The following is a 7,488-nucleotide window of genomic DNA, read 5'->3' as shown; positions in this document are numbered from 1 at the left end:
TCATGTTAGCAGCTCCATCAAAGAAAAGTTTCCAGCCAGGTTTTTCAATTTGATCCACCTCGTCGATATGCATTGTTTCCTCATCAGGAAAATAAGTCTTCAGCGGCTCATATTCCTCATCGACCGGGTTTTCGGATAAATGATCGGCCAGTGCTTGAGCCTTCATTGCAGTTCGAGTCACATAGACGATGTCGAATTCTGTGAGCAATATCTGCCACTTTGCAAGTCTTCCTGTTGGCATAGGCTTTTGAAAAATGTATTTCAATGGATCCAACCGAGAAATGAGGTAAGTAGTGTAGGATGACAAATAGTGTTTCAATTTTTGAGCTACCCATGTTAGGGCGCAACATGTCTTTTCCAGATGAGTATACTTAACCTCATAAGCTGTGAACTTCTTGCTAAGGTAGTAGATGGCCTGTTCTTTTCTGCCAGTGAGGTCATGCTGCCCCAATACACAACCAAATGAATTTTCCAAAACCGTCAAGTAAAGAATCAAAGGTCTTCCTGGCTCTGGCGGGACCAACACGGGTGGGTTTGATAAGTACCCTTTTATTTTATCGAACGCTTCCTGACACTCATCGGTCCATTTGACCGCAACATCCTTTTTCAACAATTTGAAAATTGGCTCACAAGTTGTTGTGAGCTGAGCAATAAACCTGCTGATATAATTTAACCTTCCCAACAAACTCATTACTTCAGTTTTGTTTCTTGGGGGTGACAGTTCTTGGATGGCTTTGATCTTTGATGGGTCTAGCTCGATGCCTCGTCGACTGACTATGAATCCTAGCAATTTTCCAGATGAAACTCCGAATGCGCACTTGGCAGGGTTAAGCTTGAGGTTGTACCTGCGAAGTCTTAAGAAGAACTTCCTCAAATCCCCAACGTGGTTGGTCTGATGCTTTGCTTTTATGATTACATCATCCACGTATACCTCAATTTCCTTGTGTATCATATCATGAAACACTGTGGTCATTGCTCTCATATAGGTTGCTCCGGCGTTCTTCAAACCGAATGGCATTACCCTGTAGCAATAAGTTCCCCATGGTGTGATGAATGCCGTCTTTTCTGCATCTTCTTCATCCATTAGAATTTGATGATATCCGGCATAACAATCCACGAAAGATCCTATATCATGCTTGGCACAATTGTCGATCAAAATATGGATATTGGGTAATGGGAAATTATCCTTTGGACTTGCTTTGTTGAGATTGCGATAGTCGACGCATACTCTAATTTTGCCGTCTTTCTTTGGCACAGGAACGATATTAGCTAACCAAACAGGATATCGAGTGACTCGAATGACCTTTGCTTCCAATTGTTTGGTGATTTCTTCTTTAATTCTCACACTCATATCAGGCTTGAATTTTCTCAGCCTCTGCTTGACAGGAGGCACCATTGGATCGGTGGGCAATTTGTGGACAACTAAATCAGTGCTCAAGCCCGGCATATTGTCATACGACCATGCAAAAACATCTTTGAATTCTATGAGTGCTTTAATTAAATCCTCTCGGATTTTTGGCTCGAGATGGACACTTACTTTAGTTTCCCGGACATTACTTGTGTCCCCTATATTGACATCCTCGGTATCATTCAAGTTAGGTTTGATTTTTTCCTCAAAGTGAATTAACTCTTTACTAATCTCTTCAAAAACCTCATCTTCATCATATTCTGATCCATAATCACAATATGTTTCTTGAATTAATATTTCGGAACCAGATTGATTTTTAAGACTGGGCTGAAGATTCCTCATGCATGCCATATCACTAGAGCCAGCGTAAAAAGAACTGTACAGAAAAGAAGAAAAAGAAAAGAAAGCTATTAGGAATGATAATAAAAAGGAAACTGCTTTTTATTGGATAATGAAAGATAACAAGGTTTTGCACGCTTCAAACCAACTGTAAGATAAATTTTGGGATTACAACCTTGAAACATCCCAAACAAACTGAAAGAAAATCAAAATAAACTACCAAGACTCCTTTCGAATTGGGAGAGGAGTGGCTTTCCAATTATTGAGCTTTGTTTCTGGTCCAACGAATTGAACTTTTGCGTTGCTACACCCTTCTCCGTCTTCCAGCATATTTACATCACTAAACAATTTCTCGAACCTTTCAATTAATTCCTCCTCAGGATTGACCTGGGATTTAGGAATTGTTGTTATCGGGCGATTTTTAGCACCGGTCTTGACAAAAGACTTCAACAGCTGTGCTACTGGTTTTGGAAGAACCCATGCTTGGTGTTTCAACCTCCTGGCTCTTATCACGTCATTGGCGGTAGGTGTGAACCCTAAACCGAATGTTCCCCAGTTCTCGGGGAGAGATACTGGTTGTACAATTCCTTGCAAAGATAAGCCCAGACCTTTGCCGGGTATAAAGCCATTCTTCAGCATTTCATAAGCTACCATGACTGATGTAGAGGATACCTTTGGATTCGCAAGGTATTTTCCTTCTGGAATTTTCTCTACCGACACTATGTCTGACACTTGGTATACCCATGGTCCTTGGTCAATTTCTGCTCCCTCGACTGGTACAATGGTGCTGTCGTGAGCATTTAAATTTTCTTCTCCATGCACAACTACTTCTTGATGGTCCCATTCAAACTTGACAGCCTGATGTAATGTTGACGGGACTGCTTTAGCAGCATGGATCCATGGTCGACCCAACAACAAGTTGTAAGAAACAGTCATGTCCAACACTTGGAATTCCATTGTGAATTCAACTGGCCCTATAGTTAGCTTCAACACTATGTCGCCAAATGAATCTCTGCTTCCACCGTCAAATCCTCGCACGCAGATACTATTCTTTTGGATCCTCTCCTCTTTAATTTTTAATTTGTTTAAAGTGGAGAGAGGGCATATGTTTGCACTGGACCCATTGTCGACCAATGCCCGGGTTACTACGGAGTTTTCACATTTCACGGTGAGGTAAAGAGCTCTGTTGTGCTCGGTACCCTCCACAGGCAATTCATCATCAGCAAATGTAATCCTGTTTGTCTCAAAGATTCTGTTGGCTATTTCGCCCAAATGATTTACAGAGATCTTTTCAGGAACATGAGCTTCATTCAGGATTTTCATCAACGCCAAACGGTGTTCCTCTGAATGGATCAGTAATGACAACAATGAAATTTGAGCGGGGGTCTTCTTTAATTGATCCACAACAGAATAATCATGGAGCTTCATTTTTCTTAAAAACTCCTCCGCCTCTTCTTCCGTCACAGCTTTCTTTGTTGGCATTGGATTGTTTTTAGTTTTTCTCAGCTCTTCGGGAGTAAAACATCTTCCCGAACGAGTCAAGCCTTGTACCTCACACACTTCTTCCTTGATTTCTTTGCCCTTGTACATTACGGTCACCCGTTCATAGTTCCATGGGATGGCTTTGTTGTTGATGATTGGCAGCTGGATTACAGGTGCAATAATAACCCGATCTGTACGTGCTCCTTCCACAATTACGATGGGTTTGTTAGCAACCCCTGGTACTATCACCTTTGTCCTCTCTTGTTTTGCGGCAACTTTGTTCGATGATCCCTCATCGACTATCATAGACGGTTCACCACCATTCTTGTTATGCTTAGACACCGGCTTCTCCTCCATTAACTGCTTATCTGGCTTGGTTTCATGAGACTTGATCATCATGACAGTTTGTGACGGCTTCTTTGTCTCCCCATCAGCTTGTATGATTTCTATCATATTAGCCTCTTGATGGGCTGGCATTGGATTTCTATTGATATTTGGAGCTTCAGGGGTTTGAACCTCGATTTTGTTAGTATCAATCAGCTCTTGTATTGCATTTTTCAAATGCCAACATTTCTCCGTTTCATGGCCTGGTGTACCGGAGCAATATTCACAGCTAATAGTGTAATCCAGATTCTTTGGTGGAGGATTGGGTAGCTTGGATTGTATTGGTCTCAACATGTCTAACTGTCTCAGCCTGTGGAACAGACTAGTGTAAGACTCTCCCAATGGAGTGTAAGTTTTCTTTTTCTGTTCCCTTTCTCCCCTGAATGCTGGTCTAGGCCTGAAACCTGGTCCGGGATAAGCTCGGGGGTAGGTATTTGGTGTGACAGGAGCACGCCAATTGGTGTGAACAGGTGGCTGATTGTATGCTTGAGCGTGGTTAATGGCGAAATGAGGCTCTGAAGGGTGATAGTAATGTTGGGATGAATCATGGTGGTAAGCTGATTGGCGAGGTCGTTGCTGATTATAGTAAAGCGGTGAACCCCTGGGTCCTGGCCAAATTCCTGAATCAACTACGGTTGCTTCCTCCCTCTTCTTTCTTCCGATTCCTCCTACCCCGCCTTGAATAGCTTGAGTAGTTGCCTTAATTGCTGAATAGCTCATGATTTTGTTTGTCTTGAGGCCTTCTTCTACCATACCTCCCATCTTCACTACCTCGTTGAATGATTTTCCAACCGCTGAAACCAAGTGGGCGTAGTAAGTTGGTTCCAAGGCTTGGAGGAAGTAGTCTACCATTTCGCTCTCCTTCATAGGAGGATCCACTCTTGCTGCCTTGTTCTCTCCACCGAAAACCATACTCTCTGAAACTTTCATTGTGTTTCTTCTCAAATTTGGTCAAAGATAATCGATCTGGGATGATTTCCAGATTGTATTGGAAATGGTATGCGAATGCCTGTGCCAGGTCATCCCAGGTGTACCATCTTCCATGGTCTTGGCGTGTATACCACTCCAAAGCTGATCCGCTTAGACTTTGACTGAAGTAAGCCATCAATAATTCATCCTTTCCCCCAGCTCCTCGCATCTTGCTACAGAAACCCCTTAAGTGGGCTAATGGGTCGTCGTGCCCGCTGTATAGGTCAAATTTGGGCATCTTGAAGCCAAATGGCAATTGCACATTAGGGAATAAGCATAAATCTTTGTAGGCTACACTGACTTGCCCACCTAATCCTCGCATGTCTCGGAACGACTGTTCTAGACTTTTGACCTTCCTGAACATCTCTTCTTGTTCAGCATTTTTGGCTGGCTTGTCAATTTCGGTTGGGAGATCAAACCGAGGAGCAGGTGAATTGATTTCGGAGGCTTTGAAGGTGGGCTCCGGGGGTAATATTGGTTGTCTTGGGCCTGAAATGTAGGCTCACTAGGAGATTTGTGAAATGTAGCAGGGGAGGTGCTACAAAAACAGGAGTCATAGGTGGAGGAAGGTACGGAACTGGTTTTGGAGGTGGAGACTGTGGTGTCTGAGAGGTGGTGCCTCGGTAGTGCTGATAAATGGGGAAACTCGGGGATAATTCAGTGGTGATATTATCCTGAGTTTGGATTATTGATGGAGCAGGGTTATTTGGGTAAGATGGGGGCAACTGTCCTGTAGACCAAGCTTGGTACATTTCTGCCATTTGCTGCTTGAGCTTAAGCATTTCTTCTTTCATTTTCCCGACATCCATCTCTTCTATCTCCATACTTGTGTCAACATCTGGGATAGACATACTTTCGGGTATTGGTCCTTTTGATCTTGTGTGATAGTGATAATATGCCAGTATACTCTTTAGAGAAACTAACTGGTTGAATTCTGAAAATGGACAAACTTGTTAGTTTTGAGAGTTTAACACATATATAATCACACGTTGAGATGCAATGCTCCTAGACAAATAATCCCTTTCTATTATGCATTCGCTCGGTTGCTTGTATCGTCCCAGCTTTATTGAAATTGAAAAATTGTCATTCATTTTTATTTATTATATATATCTTTTATCGTGGTGGTCGAATCTGAGAGATTGCCTACGTATCATGCTCTTACATGAATAAGACCTTGCGTAGTTCGGACCAAAGTCAATCATGTTTATTTATTACACAAAGATGGAATTACATTCGAAAACTTTAAGAAAATAGCTTGAAATACACACACTTAAATCAAAATAAAAGATACAATTCATAACATCTCACAAAATGCCCCACCTTCCACTTTTGTTCTCTAATATTGGATTATCTGCTCAATGTGGGGCTTGACCTGGATGGCCTCCCAGCGTACGATACATCCTTTCCAACTCTATTGCTAGATGACGAGCAAAAGTGGGCGCATGCTCTGTAAACCTTTCATAATCCATTCCTTGGCAGTTTACATAACTTTGAGATGTGAAGACTGCCAAGTCGTGGACTTGTGCCCTGAAACCTTGGAGACGTTGGTCTTGGTCTTGCAATTGCTGCTGACGAGTGGTGGCTATGTCTCTGACACGGTTTTCACGATCTAAAGCTGATTCTAATAGAGCTCGGAGTCTGGCCTGCTCTAATCTTGCTTGTGATCTTTCCCTGTCGAGGTCTGCTTGTTGGTATTCTCTGTTGCATCTTCTTGCCTCTTCTAGTTGTGCACGAAGCTGGTCTTCCGATCGCATCCAATAGTCTTTTTCCTTCTTGAATTGAGCCTTGTCTTTTTCGGATTGCCTATCCTGGCGTTCCTTGTTAGATCTGGCTTCTTCATTTAATTGTTGGATCCTTTCTTTTGCTTTGCTCAATGCCCTTTCGTTTTCTGCAAGAATGGAGTCAAAATCTTGCATTTTTTCGAAGAGATTGGCGATGGTTTTTTGATCTTTCCAGCTTCTCTTTGGCGTTTCAGAGACTCTTTTCATTTTTTGGAATCGAGCATGAAGATTTTCATTCTCACAAGCTAGACTCTTTTTCTCGCCTTTGGCTTCTTGTTCTTGCAAATCTTTCTCCAAACTGAGGCTTCTTAGATTTTCTTTTAGGGCATGGATAGTGGCTTTGTACCCTTTTTCTTTTTCTCCCCAGATTAACCGCTCTTGGATTTTATCATTGAAATTTTGAACATGGGGTCTTTTTGTTGGCCTTTTTAGCTCAGGTTCCGGTGCATCATCCACGCGGGACCGCTTTTCGAACCACCTTGCATATCCAGGATTTATCTCACCCTTGGTAGCGTCTAGGACTTGAGTATCACTTTTCAAGTATCGGCACCCATTCCACATCTGCTGAAGTAGAGCTTCGGGAATAGTGGCTTCTGGGTGTAATTCCATTACTTGCATACTCAAATCTTCCTCATCAGGAACTATTTGATATCTCCCTAGTTGCCTTAGGACTCTTAGTGGTGCATATGGCTGAATGCTTCTCAATCCCAATAGTAGTAGATAACTATTTGAGGTTGACATATGTATTACTTCTCTCATCGGGAGCCATCCCAGAGTCCATTCAATTTGATTTGCCGTTAAAGCCTTTAGATGAGATACCCATGCTTCTATCCCTTCTGGAGCTTGGTAATTTTTTGTTCTTTCCTCATAGCTCTCGATGCAATTAGCTCTGTTCGACCCATACTGTATGATCTTGGGTTGTTGTTGGAGATGTTCAATCACCCACATTTGCAACAAAATTTTGCATCCTTCGAAAACCTTCGCCCCTGATTTGCATAAAGTCAAAGCCCGATAAATATCTGACAGAATGATGGGGACAAGGGTGTGATTTTCTTTAGTGGTGAGGATTTGCACAATTTTTGTGGTGCGAATATCAATTGTTCGCTCTTTATTTGGGAAGACCAT

Source organism: Nicotiana tabacum, chromosome 8, assembly GCF_000715075.1.
Source record: "Nicotiana tabacum cultivar K326 chromosome 8, ASM71507v2, whole genome shotgun sequence".
NCBI lineage: Eukaryota > Viridiplantae > Streptophyta > Magnoliopsida > Solanales > Solanaceae > Nicotiana > Nicotiana tabacum.
This window is presented reverse-complemented; position numbering follows the sequence as displayed.